The sequence below is a fragment of the Mauremys mutica genome, chromosome 23, assembly GCF_020497125.1.
Source record: "Mauremys mutica isolate MM-2020 ecotype Southern chromosome 23, ASM2049712v1, whole genome shotgun sequence".
In the NCBI taxonomy this organism is placed as follows: Eukaryota; Metazoa; Chordata; order Testudines; family Geoemydidae; genus Mauremys; species Mauremys mutica.
The window spans coordinates 18,801,848-18,816,408 of record NC_059094.1 but is presented as its reverse complement, the minus strand read 5'-3'; the positions used below and the strand labels follow the sequence as shown (position 1 = coordinate 18,816,408).

At 39.3% G+C, this 14,561-nt stretch overlaps 1 protein-coding gene across 2 annotated transcripts in view; it reads right to left on the bottom strand.

The window, feature by feature from the left end:
• The window catches only part of THRAP3 (thyroid hormone receptor associated protein 3), a 64,090-nt gene that overhangs the window by 38,948 nt on the left and 10,581 nt on the right, over window positions 1–14,561 (bottom strand). For both annotated transcript variants that reach the window (XM_044998062.1, XM_044998064.1), the window contains exon 2: window positions 13,323–13,406. The gene's annotated coding sequence lies outside the window, so the exon portion shown is untranslated. The remainder of the gene's footprint in view (window positions 1–13,322; window positions 13,407–14,561) is intronic.

Genomic DNA, 14,561 nt, shown 5'->3' with positions numbered 1-14,561 from the left:
AGTTTGCTTATACTATAGAAAGCACCCAAAATGAAGTACATGCTGCCTACAGAAAGGCAATTCCTTGCCCAAACAGCTCACAACCTAATTATAATTTAATAAATTCAATGCCAGAAAATAAGTCAGTTTTAGCTACAACCATTAAACTTTACTTTATTTGCTTAAACTAGCCTTCATTTCATTTTCAGTAAAGATAAAACGCATTCTCCTTTAACATATTTGTACTCTATGAATCTGAACTCCAATAGCATGCTAAACAGAAAACCAAAGAAACAGTTGTTTTTAAGTACAAAATGTACTTTGAATAATTAAGCAGTGGCAGCCACTTGCCTAAACAGGGAATTAACAAAACTTCAGAGTAAAGGAAGATAATTTGAAACTTCATTTTCTTTGAAAACAGCAACTTTCCAATGTCTAAATTACAGACTTGAACGACTTATATTGCTTCAACTCATCTAGCCCTTGCCCACAGCCACAGAGCTGCATCGTTATCATTTGAAGATCACTTACTGTTGGTTGCCACAACTCCCCAACCTATATTTTCCAAAAAGGAGTCAGGGTTCTATACTGCTGACATGAGTGGAAATGCAGCTGTTCAGTTCCTTCTGAAAACATTCAGTTTTCCAACTTGGTAACTACCTGCAACAACAGGCTTTGGGATTCAACAACTGACTACTAGCAGAGGGAGAAGTGTGATCTTGATTAAAGACTCCTGGTCCCTATTTTTGGTGCTGTTACTGACTCTTTATCTGATCTTAGACAAGTCACTTACATTCTGTACTTCAAGTTAGCATCTGTAAAAAGTGGTGACAATTGCATGCCTTCCAGAGAGGTGGCAGGAGGGGCAGGGATCAGAGATGTACTTTGCATCTGTATAGTACTTTGGGATCCTGGAACGGAAGGTGATGTAGGAGTTCAAAGTATTAGCTCAAATTAAGGGCACAGAATAAGAAATCAGGTTATTATAAAACAGAATAGCCAACTACCATCATATTAAGTATGTTTTATAGCATGTCATTTTCACGTTAATAATAATCCATCCATGTTTTATGAACTGCAGTGTGACTGGAGTAGATCAAATTGCATGAGAAACACAAATACTGAAAAACAAGGCAGACATCTCTCTCTCTCTACACCAGACATGAGCTACTAGAATAATCTAACAGACAAAACCAAAATAAACCCTGTCCCTAGCACGTTCTCTTGTATGCAGGTACTACAAACTTACTGAAAACTGCTCCAAAGCAACACTGTAGCATCATGACTTTCCTGCCGTCTTCACATTTTTAATGTGTACATTTGGCAAAGGAATGAGAAGGGGCACTCTTTCCCCTTCCACTCTAGTGCCCAAGTGGGATATTTTTCATACTATGCATTAACTCCCTGAATAAAAGAAACCATAGTTCAATGTTCATTTATCACTTGCACCTGTCATATCTGCTGTATGGCCATTTGAGAATCAAACTCAGAGTGACAATCAAATGTCTACGGGCAGGTCTACATTACAGGGCTAAGTCGACCTCAGTTACACAACTCCAGCTATGGAATAACATCGCTGGAGTTGACACACCTTAGGCTGACTTACTGCGGAGTCTACACTGTGCTGGGTTGACGGGAGAACTCTCCTGTCGACTTACCTCATGCTTCTCATTCCGGTGGAATACTGGAGTAGATGAGAGAGCGATTGGCGGTCAATTTTGCAGGTCTTCATTAGACCCGCTAAATTAACCCCCAGGGTGGATCAACTGCCACATGTTGATCCCCTGTAAGTGGAGACAAGCACTAGAGAACAACCCATAACCTGGACTCTCCTGCATGCTCAAACCAATAGGCACTGTTCATGCTAAGAAATATGACACCTGTCTGCTCTCCTCCCTTCCCCCCATCAAGACCTGGGAAACTTTCCATATCAATCTTGAGAAAGAAATCCCTAAGGTAACATTTGGATTCAAACCGGGTTTCTCAGAGAAGGATTTATTATCCCGTTGGCCCATTCGCAAAGAAAATAAGCATGCCAGCAAGGAGTGACCATTTGCAATTTTCAAAAGGTGCTGCACTGCCATTTATCCTGCTCAGAAAGAAACGTCCTTACTCTGAGAGAACTTACTGCAGTACCTGAGCCTGCCATGGTTACTTCATATGTTTTATTGTTAAACCAAAACTACATTTGTGTTAGTGATTGTGGATGAAAGCTGAACTAAAATCACTGTCTCCATCTCAGTGCAAGGAGCAAGATCTGCCAGTTTGATTAAAGAAAAACATTATCGGAACAGTTTTTTACGAGCTTGAATATCTATAATAATAATAAATGAAGGATGAAAATGATATGGTGTTACTTCAGTATCCTAGACAGTTGTCAAATTTAATGACACAAAGCCAATTAAAGTTGCTGTTCTAATGAACAGGCCAGCCTCATTTAAAAAAGGATTATATCTGCTATGCGTGACAACCGCATAAAAGCTATTTACCAGCAGCGTCACTCTGCAACTCTGATACGGTAACAGTAAAACCCATCTGAAATGCAAGAGGCACAGCTAACAACGTCAATGTTACTTCTCTCTGTCAAGTGTACAAAAAACATTTAAATTTTACAGAACACTGAAAGCACCTTTTGGTTTTGTTACTTCAGAAAATGAAGTCTCAGTATTATTTTGCTTTTCTAGTAGGTTTTTACTTCTTAAGTCAAGGCTCAACCTTGCAATGGAAACCAGGCAGGCAGAATCCCTTGAAGTCAGCAGGAAGGACCACTCACATAGACTCACAGACTTTAAGGTCAGAAGGGACCATTATGATCATCTAGTCTGACCTCCTGCACAACGCAGGCCACAGAATCTCACCCACCCACTCCTGTAACAAACCCCTAACCTATGTCTGAGCTACTGAAGTCCTCAAATCGTGGTTTAAAGACTTCAAGGTGCAGAGAATCCTCCAGCAAGTGACCCGTGCCTCTCACTGCAGAGGAAGGCGAAAGCCCCCCAGGGCCTCTGCCAATCTGCCCTGGAGGAAAATTCCTTCCCGACCCCAAATATGGCGATCAGCTAAACCCTGAGCATGTGGGCAAGACTCACCAGCCAGACACCCAGGAAAGAATCAGCTGTCCTCTCTCTGCCTTTGTGGCCTTCAGGAGTGAGGTATCAGCTGAAACCACCAATGCCTGAGGGAAATGGTGCCAGTATTCAGTGCTATTTCCCAATACTGCTGCAATCATGCAACCGAGCAATTCCCTCCTCATTTCCCCAGTCTCTGGTGGGCCGTACTCACCAGGGCTCGTGCTGTGAAGCACATCCTGCTGTAGTATTGGGTGCTTGCAATAATTAAATATCTTTCATTCACAGAGTCCACAATCTTCATTAAGGCCTGGTCTACACTTAAAAATTAGATCGACCTAGCTATGTTGCACAGGGCTGTGAAAAATTTCACGCTCTGAGTGCTACAGTTAGGTCAACATAACCCCCATTGTAGATGCAGCTAGGTCAAAGGAAGAATTCTTCCACTGACGTAGCTACCATCTCTCAACGAGATGGATTAACATCAACAGAGAAATGCCTTCCGTCGACACAGGATGCGTTTGCAGTCCTGCAGCTGTGCCATTGTAGCACTTGCAGTGCAGACATAGCAAAGAAGACTGCATGGATCAACATAAGCCTGAACACTTAACACTTGTTACTAAAAATGTGACATTATTCAGAAGCGTGTGCATGTGGGGGTGTGGGGTGTGGAATACTGATGATGATGGGTGATCACTCGTTACCGACTAGGATCATCTTCCATGGGAGTTATGGGTCCTCAGGTGGCTAATAAGGCCAATCCTTGAATTGCAAGTTCTATTACAACGAGGGCAAATGTTTTCAGGCTCAGCAGGAGGCTGTTGACCATGACTGGAAGCCAGTCTCTCCTTCCTCCTGCGCCTCTTGTCCTCTTCAGCTTGTCGGCGATCAAGTTCAAAATACAGAGGACCATCACTTAGGACTTCACCCATTTTAAGCAATCCGGGGCAAGTGGGAGGGGGAATATTAGGCACCTTAGCAACGACAGAATTCAAAAGCCAAACTAGAAAGGCAAAATTTAAAAATGGTTCGAGTTTTTCAGTAAATCCAAAGTAAAAGAAAAAGGGTATTGCGGGTAATGCCTTACTGGTGTATAAAAGCTTAAGACAGAAAACGATATCTACGTACTCAACATTATTTATTACAAGAATTTTCTAAGAAGATAACCATACAAGTCTGTTGAAGTTTCAAACATATCCCACATTAGTCAATTTTTAAATTTTATTATTCTGTGGAGAATTTTACGTTTTTAATCACAACACAACCTGTCCATTTAGCAATGTTAAAGCAGACTTTGCTTTTTATTTTCACTGGGCACTTCCACAGAAAGCAGAACACTTCAATTCCCTTTTATAGATTAGAATAAAAGCAAAATGCTGGGTACTTAATGGAGATTAATGAGAGAAATCAGAGTACAGTACACAGAATATCAGTGGTTTAAAATAACTGCACCTGCCGTACCATCTTGAAAGGAAACCTTCCTGGCCAACACTGCCACTTTAACTCATGCCAAATTTGCTTTGAAAACAAGGTTCTAATTACTTGACTACTGCAAGGAGACACTAGCTTTGTCAAATATAGCTCTGCTTACCCTAGTTTCTATTCACTTTCAAAGATTGACTTTTCCCATATGAAACTCCAAACGTTGTAACTAACCTAACTTTTAAGAGAGGTGTAATGGCATCAAGCTGTCAGAAATTTGGTTCACAGCATGGTAGAAAAGTTATTTACAGATATTTTGTAAGAAAATATTTTACCCTACTGCAAGCAAGGGGTCAACTTCAAGTATATTTTTCAAGTCTGTTGCACAGTATTATATAGAGTTTTTTAAGCATCAGCACCAAGGATGCTCAAAAAAATTGCATTATGAATTTACATGGTGCTCTGAGGAATTGCTTGGTCAGTATTCTAGGGTCTCTAGAACAGCTGCTCTTCCAGATTATAAAGCAAAACTGGTTTTTGTCTGAATTCACAGTGTGGGATACTCCCTATGATACAGACACAGCAACATTGGGGCCCCATCTAAGTGTATTCTAAAACAATGAAATATGAAATGACAGAATAAATCTATTTTATTGACATTAAATATGTTTATTCTCTTCATGTAACATTGGAACAGAACAATCTATGTATTTGTTAACCAGCGTGAGGCACCATTCCCCCCAGTGCATGAAATTACAAGTATAGAAACATTTAGTCAATTGAGTTTGCTGGGTTTGCTGGACACTAATACTGGTTACTTTACATTACACAATGAATATAACAATTGTTTCATGCAGAATGAAAAAAACACACTTGACCAAAAACAGTACAATTCAGGTATCACAACCACTTAAAAAAAAACCTTTTTAATTTAATTCCTGATTCTACTAAAAATTCACTTATTTTGTGATATTTGGTGATAAAGTTTTCTAAAGACAAAGCACTAGTGATTTTTCCAGCAATTACACTGCATTTGAAAAATGGAACTATGAAATTAGCACAAGCCTCCTAAGGAATAAATGTCATGCAGTGCAATTTCTTATTTTAGGACATCAATTGTTTGTTTTGCAACAGATGTGTCACTGCTGAGCAATGCAGTTATGCATAATCAGTGGAAAATACTGATTTGGAAAAGTTACCACAGAAAGCAGCAGCAATCCTTAAAAATTAGTCTTATTTCATTTTACACGTACAGGCACAGTGAGAAAACACATGCTTTCAAGCTTACATGAAACGCAGAACATACAGCTTCCAGCAATAGCTTGCTGCATAGCAGTAAAAAAAATAAAATAAAATAAAAAATCACATAATGTATAATTTATGGTTTGATAACTTCCTGGTACAAGATTATCTGGCATACTAGATGTTGCTAAGCTTTTTAAAACTGAACTTCTGTTTCTAAGGTTAAGTATTTGCTGTCTCTGATACCATGAATCAATGTCATGGCACAGCAAGAATTTAGGTATCAGACATTTTTATCATGAAGCAGAGGGGTAGCCCCTATTTTGACATTTGAAGAACATCCAAAAGTATAATTATTAATTATAAAATATAAAGTATGTACAGTGTCTCATTCTCAAGAAGTCAATTAACCGAAGATCACTCATATTCCAACAACAAATACTTACTATGCACTGCAACTCTGTTTATCCAACACCCTCTTTTTACACAGAGTGGTGTTTGGGAGCATTGTGCTTCTGGTGGTGCCAGATGTCCTGACCACTCAATTGTCAAAGATCCCCTGTTGCCTCCCCTCAAGCATAGAGACCTTCACTCTAAATTCCAGTTTAGGTATTCCATCTAACTATTGCTTCACTTGGCTATAACAGCCATCGCATGCTGTCTTATTGAATGCATAATGCTGATGGCTAATAGCTAATGCATTCTATCCCAAAGGTACCTTGCAAAATGCTGTCAAAAGCACTTACCCCTTCAACAATTGTATTTCTTCTTGATCTGGGTTCGAAAAATAGATATTAGCATCTCCCCATGATGTTTGGCATGGTGCCATAGGCTAAAAATCAATTTAAGGCTAAATTAAAGTCCTGTCCACCTGAACACTGCTAGCCCATACTGTACAGACAGATTTCAGATCATCTTTCAGGAAGGATGAAAATGGTGGTTAATTCTATTTTACCAGTTGTGTAGAATTAAAAAAAAAAAATCAGCTCCTGAAAGCTAAACCAGCATTTGACTATCCAATTTCACCAACTGTTTAAAGGTTCTGCAATACACAAAATTTCTGGAAAAGAGGCTAGAACAGCATGCAAAATCTCTAACTGAGAAGTAAGAAATTATTAGACTATGATGACCCAGGCAGAAGAACTGGTGAAACACCAAGAACTTATCTGAACTGGCATCTCTTAAAACTGCCTTGAATGGGAGAAAGGAGGGGGAACACGTTCTGGTTAAACTCTAGACACAAAATAAGAAGTACAGAGACCTCCCTGGGAAGGGCAAATTATAATCCCATTTACCCAATCACTTGGTTGCAATTAAGGATACGATTTGGTCTCGGAGGTCATGGATTCTGTGACTTTAACAGATCTCTTTGTCAGCGCTGGGCAGTGGGGCTCTGGCTTTGGCTTCAGTCCGGCTGTGACCATACCCTGATTTGTCCCTTCCCTCCACCCATGACTGTTCTGTGATTTTTACTGAATTTTACCATGAAAAAATTGTATCCATGTTTGTAACATACCCAGAATATTGGTTGTAAACACCAAATGAGGGTGGACTGATACCCCAAAGTCAAATTTACATAAGAAAACAGAACACACACACAAAAAAATCCTAAACACTAGTTAAAAAAAAACAACACAAGATGTCATGTTTATGTTCCTTTTAAAAACAGTGTCCTAGTTATCATAACCCAGTTGGGAATGTCCTCTAGATTTTAAAACGCTTTTTTCCACTTGTTACCGTACAAGAAATATGAACAGCCAACAGAATAGAAACATAATGGTGTTTCTCCTGCTGCTGCAGCAACCAAAAAAACCTGTTCCTAGTGCCAAACTGACCCAAACTAAGGAAAAACATAGACCACTAAAAAACATGGGGATGGGAAGGAGAAGATGTTTGCCAAGCAACAAACTCTCAAAAGGGCGTGACAAACAATGGAGAGTGAAAAAATAATGAAAACCTATAAATTTCACTGATTGCTGGAAAACAAATTTGCATCCAAGGTATGACAAATACAAAAGATGAGTTTCACGAAGGAATGCTTTATAACAAAAGAAAACCGAACATCTTTTAAAGAATATAAATCAAAATCTTTATATTACCCAAAAGTATGATCCATAAGTTACACCACTAGCAAGTCAGTGGCTGATCTGCCAATAGAACTCAGGTATTCCAACACCCAGTCCTGTGTTTTAACAAGACTACCCTTCCTAAACATACATCACACCCCACTAATAGTTTATAAGCTAATTTTAGGAGTCGTAGCTGTGTTTCCATTAGATAGCCACAGCTCACGTTTACAAAGGAACTCCACTCATAACTCCAAATAGCCATTTCACAGATAGGTTCTGGAATCAAACATGGAATATCATACAAATCTCATTGAGAGCGAGTCCCTAATGCATAATAAAGTGGATGATGAAACTACACATCAAGGGATGCAGTTCACACATTTATTTTAGAATGGAAGAAAATAATCATGAACGCTTATGATCAATATCCTAATAGAGAAAGAACAAGATGGGGTATTAATTGGTGTTTGCTACAGACCACCAAATCACACCTGAGAAATGCATAAACAGAGGAATCTTGAGTAGCAGCAGAGCAGTTATTTTACCTCTGTATTTTGAACTGGTGTGACTGTTGCTGGAATACTATGCCCAGTTCTAGTATCCACAATTCAAGAATGGGGTTGATAAACTGGAGAGGGTTCAGAGAAGAACCACGAGAATGGATTAAAGGATTAAAAAACACGCCTTATAGTGACAGACTCAAGGAGCCCAATCTATTTAGCTTAACAAAGAAGATTAAGGAACGACTTGATTCCAGTCTATAAATACCTATGTGGGGAACAAATATTTGATAATGGGTCTTCAATCTAGCAGCGAAATGTAAAACAGAATCCAATGGCTGTAAGTTGAAGCTAGAGAAATTCAGACTGGAAATAAAGTGTAAATTTTTGAGAGATGGTAATTACCCATTAGAAAAATTTACAAAGAGTCATGGTGGATTCATGCAATCTAGGAACTGGGAACTTTTTGCAGTTTTCCCCATCTCTGATATGAAGGAAAGATTGGTTGTTTGATGCAAGTGTCTCTCCTGAAGCAAAAAGCTTGATTGTATTCCTTGATCCATCTTTCATTTTCTTGGAAAACCTGGTTTCAAGTTGCATTCTGAATTTTAGTCTCCTGGCATATTCATTTAGCAGTGCAACCATAGAGAAGTAGGGTTTAAATATAACCTCTCCACAGTATGAATTGACAATCTGCAAGACATTTTACTTTCTGGGGGGGGGGCACCCCAAAACACCGCCCTGGGTGCTATTTATCTGATGACAGTGTTTGCTTTTCTAGCATTCCCAGATATGCTTTTCTATAGCCTGGATTGCTGAAATTCTCCAATACTATTGACATAAATCAAGCTATGTATGTGACTGAAGACCAAAAAACTCGATAGCAAAACATTATGGCTCCAGGTCAAAGCACTTTTCCAAACAGAACAAATGAAGTAATGAGGAATATGAGATTTCCAATATTCCTATAGATTAATCAATGTCTCCAACTCTGGTGCTAGTTACTTTACTACTAAACTGAATGTATAAATCAAATGGAGTAAGAAGCCTTAGACTTCCATTAAAGTCATTAAATAATTTGGATCTCAAACATACCAATACATCCAACAGAAAACTCTGACTGGGTGTCCAGAACATTTGGATATTTGTAATAGGAAGCTGGAGACCTGGATTTTCTGTTACAACAGTAAAAATGAACAAAGGAAAAGTTTCCACAAAATACAGAGAAAAAATGGATTTTGCAGACATGATTTTTTTTTCAAATGCACGCAAAGGAACAGAGGTGAATGAATGAGAACACCCACCAAAATTTCTCATTTCAAAACTAATGATAGTTTCCTCATAGTAATGTCCTGCTGATACTGAGTAGCTGTTACAGTGACTTGTGCTGTTGTGGAAGCAGTTGGAGATCCATTAATCCTGTTCAGATTTTCACACCCCACAAAAGGAGCAGGAAATGCTCCAAAAAGATCCTCTTTGCTTTGCATAACAAAACTACTCACCAGTCAGTTCATAGAAAGGAAGACCAGACTCATATGCATAATTCAAGTTATTGTGCTACTTTCTATGCAGCCAAAGAAGAATGAATTGTGTGCCTGCCAATGAAGTTTCCAACCCTCACCCGTCACTAATTCCAGTGTAGTCTGGAAACCAGCAGACTCCACATACTAATCTCATTTACCTCATTAAAACTGCACAACTTTACATGCAAAACTTTGGAAGTCATGTTTCCAAAGAATTAGTGAGTAATGTTAAAAACAGCTGAATCCCAGTCCCTTTGGGGTCTTTTCTGATGCATAACATGAACAATTACAGCCAATATTGAATAATTAAGACCCTTTAGCCTACTATGAACCCGGACAGCCTTTATTGACAAGCTGCAAAACCAGATCAGATGTTTATTCCCAAGAAGTGTTTTGCTTGCTTATTTGAACCTCGACTTTAACTCCCACCCTTCCCAGCAGAAAGAGTAGAAAGACAAAATGGTTTCAGATTGTGACAGATATGGCAATTTCCCCGTGATATTTCAGTAAGGTCTTCCAAGGATAAGTTTAAGTATCTTTGGGATCACTTGTATTAAATGGTTTATTTATTATTGTGGTCTGGAATTGTATATAACCTCTCAAGATGGGGACACGTGACAGAAGTGAGACCTGAGGGTTCAAAGGAATATATGGAAAATGTATCAAACAAGACTGTGAATGGCTAGCCAACTACAAAAGCAGTTTCTCCTCCCTTGGTGTTCACACCTCAACTGCTAGAAGAGGGCCTCATCCTCCCTGATTGAACTAACCTTGTTATCTCCAGACTGATTCTGGACTGCATATTTATACCTGCCTCTGGAAACTTCCATTACATGCGTCTGACGAAGTGGGTATTCACCCACAAAAGCTTATGCTTCAATACATGTTAGTCTATAAGGTGCCACAGGACTCTTCGTTGCTTTTTACAGATCCAGACTAACACGGCTACCCCTCTGATACCAAACAAGAACTGACTTGGGACAATGTGTGTGAAAATGGATTTCTTTGGGAAGTCTGAGGAGAGGTTAATGCAAATTGCCCGTCTTCAGTTATGCAAAACACAAGCCTTTTGAAGCTACTCCTGAGGGGTTATTGTTTGCTGATCATCTGTTACATGAGACCAAGATCAAAGGCCCAAAATGTATAAAGGAAAGACTGAACTATTCACAGTTGTTCTGGTTCTGAATCAGACAGCTATGAATTTGTAGCCATGGGGAAAATCCAGTTACAGGTTTTGAAGGACTGACACCTACCAGAGCCCAAGGTTGGATCTGGGGTTACCTCTGGTAAGCTTTTTAGCATGTGCGTAGGTTCTTTTATTGGTTTGAATAGGTTTTCTCTGAAATGTTGCCACCTTAAGAATAAACATGCTTCCTTAAAGGGCTGTGTGGTAACTTGTAACTGCTGCCAATTATGTTGTTTATAGCCTTTGGTGAGAAAGCAAAGCACAGAGGCTGGTCAATTTAGGTAGTCTGGCTACATGGGGATCTCATAGCATAGGCTGGGACCTGTTCAGCATGGAAAAACCCCGGTCAGGAGCTATGGTCACGCAGGTCTCCACTCAAAGGAGGTGATGTCTGAGGAGCCAGGAGGCTAGAGTGGATGCCCTTGGTGGACCACAGGGGGTAAAAACAGAGGTGCAGTTGCCCTGAACTGTGCACTGATTATCTTTTCATGATGTAGTCCTATACTACATATTTAAGATTATGGCCTATCGCCATAGACTATACCATACTCATGTTTTGCTAGATTGCAGCACTGCTGTTCTAGAATATAGGTTATTCATTACATTTTTACGTACTTCATTTCCCACCCCCCCTTGAACTAGAGGAAAACTGACCACACTCCAGACACTGTCCTGCTACTATTTTACAGCACTCTTAATAAAACCCACTCTATTTGCTGATAACTTTCTTGCTGCAACTCCTTCAGCCCACTGCTTCAATCCATCGAAGTGCTCTTGTATTCTCACTTTTAGGCAGTCACTTTTGAGATTGCGCAGTTCCATGTGCTGTTCCAGGGTTATAGTGTTTCAGAGTCAAGATGAGTTCTTTCTGGCTCATGCATAGACACCAGTGATAAAAATTATCTGCATCTGGAACTTAGTATAATTCAGTGGATGATGCATGAGCCAAGATAGACTCCAGGTCACTCTCCCAAAGGTGTACTAGTTCTCTAGGACTAGCAGGAGGAGGGAAAAATCAGATTTTTTTTTTTTTTTTTTTTACAAGAACTGTGCACGTATACATGTATCTGTATCTATCTTTTATTTTAGATATTTACGGGGCACCTATCACTTTGACTCAGAAAACAGGAAACAACTCTTAATTAAGATGCCAAATTTTGAGAGTTTTGTTTGTTTGTTTACTTAGTTCAGAATCAAGAAGGCAAGAGGGATAACAGGCTCATTGACTGGCAATGCAGCAGAGGCTGTCAAACAAGGATGGCATGGTATTTACCAGAGGTGGTTTTTACCAAGAAAAACATGGTGTCTTCCACCCCAGGAAAATCTAGTTAGTACCAGCTGAAGGCATTTTCTATTTAAAAACTGTTTCATTAATGCACATCACATTACGCTTAGCTTTAGTTATATATTCAAATTGCGATGACATAAGGCAGTTGATACACAGATTAATTTAGGGTTGTACAAATAAAAAATAAAACTGCATAGGGTGTAACACTACTGTAAATATTATGTAATATATGTAAGTATAATACTGAACACTGGAATGTCTGCATATATTCTGGTTCGATATTTTCTCAAGGAAATTATACGTCATGATTCATATTTCAGTATTATATAAAGAAAAGACAAAAACCATTCAATTATATGCAAACAACAATAATGCAGAGTTGCAGGCTTGAAGCATTAAGCAATCAGAAGCATGCAGAGTTGCAGATACCAGTCCAGATCCATTTGTCCATGCAGCATTCTGTAGCAGAAGACCAACTCTGATGCAGCATATAGGCCAAGCCTATTCCTCAGTTTTGAATGGATGTAACCATAGTTTGAAAAGATTTGCTGTATGCCTGCTGAACTTGCTGGACACTGACGCAATTATTGTTCCCAGTTTAAGGCAGGTTTAATCTGGTATTTACCAGCATCTTATCCTAAACTAGCTTTTCCTTGGAAATTGTCAACCCAGCTGTCAAGAGAGATTATTTCCTTATTGGTGTGATAGCCTCAATGAGTAGAGAAGATAGGAATAGTGTTTGCAGTTAATTTTTATTCCCTCTAACAGAAGAACAATTGTAACTTCCATGTAGTGGTGATTTAAAATACCCAAGATGTCCCATTTCAAGCAGTGAGATATTCATATTATCTAAACTGGCCATGCAGGACTCTCCAAAGTTCTACCTATTCAAAATGATTATTTACATTAATGGTTTGCTTGGTTTTGCCTTCAGTGAGGTTCTGGTATCAGTTCCACACCCCTTATCATACCTTTTAAGTGCACATATTATTTGCAAACATGTTACATTTGAAAATTGAACAGACACAAGACTGTATTTACATACCTTGTGTAAGTCTCCTATTAACTGTGGTTCTTAGCTCTTAAACACCTGGTCTTTGTCGCAAATGGTTAAACTCTCCCCCAATTTCTAAACAAAAGAAATCATGTATCAGCAAGCATGTAGGTTTACTGTGATAAGAAAGATAGACTACTGAGTTTAGTCATTCTCCCCTGCACTCCTCCCCACAAAGTACTAAAAAGTTTCAAATATTAAATTGCATCAGCAAAGTAGTTAAAGCCCTAAGTCAGCAAGTGATCACAACTATGACACTATACAAATAATAAATTAAGTTAGTTGCCAATGTATTTTATATTTGTTGCACACAAATAGGAACTGGTTCTCTTAATAACAGAATTTAAACATGAGAAGCAAGGAGCAAAAAAGCAATGCTTCCATGATCACAGTACGAAACCCAGGGGCCTATTCACTAAGCTTAGTAGTTTGTTGCCCTTCTCACAGCAGAAACTGAAATGAAATACAAATGAGAACAAGCTTGACACATAGTCTGGCTGTCTCTGGAAACTACAGCTCCTCTCTTCTTATAGCCAGTATCTTCTTACAGCCACATTACCACCATAAATCACGAAGGAATGATCAAAGTGGCTGGGAGCCAGAGTTGCAGCTGACATGTGGGGGCAGGGAGACACCAGGTGGGTCCTCTGTACATCCCCCTCCCCAGAAGTAGTGAGGCCCCTTTGAAATGGCCAGGAGAAATTTTTTTATTGTATTTCATTAATTACAACCAGAGAGAGGCCACGTGTCATATATGGAGTGGGCAGGGACGAAGGAGGGCACTTGGGTTGAATAAGGGCTGAGAAGGAGATTGACTAGTAGCTGAACTGAGGGGAGGATGGGTGAAAAAGGCTTATGGAGTGACAAGTGGAGAGAAACAGCACTGTAACTTCTGCCAAGTTGTTTGTTGTCAGTTTCTGTTTGTTTGTCTTATCATTTAGGCCCTTATCTTCATGGCCCTGTTTTCTATGTTTGTACAGCCTTGCACAAGGGGGTCCTCAACCTTGGTCGGGGCCTACAGGGACTACCAGAACACAAATATTTCCCTCTTCCATGTACAGCAATAGTGCACTGTGTATGGAGGGCTGTGGTGTGACAGTACACTAGGGCTGTTAGAATGAAAAATGCAGGGTGATCATTATTATAGTGAAAATAATTTACGAATTTCCCACAGATCAGGTACCAGTTAATATCACTTTATACTGCCATGAAACTATACAACGTTGAAAC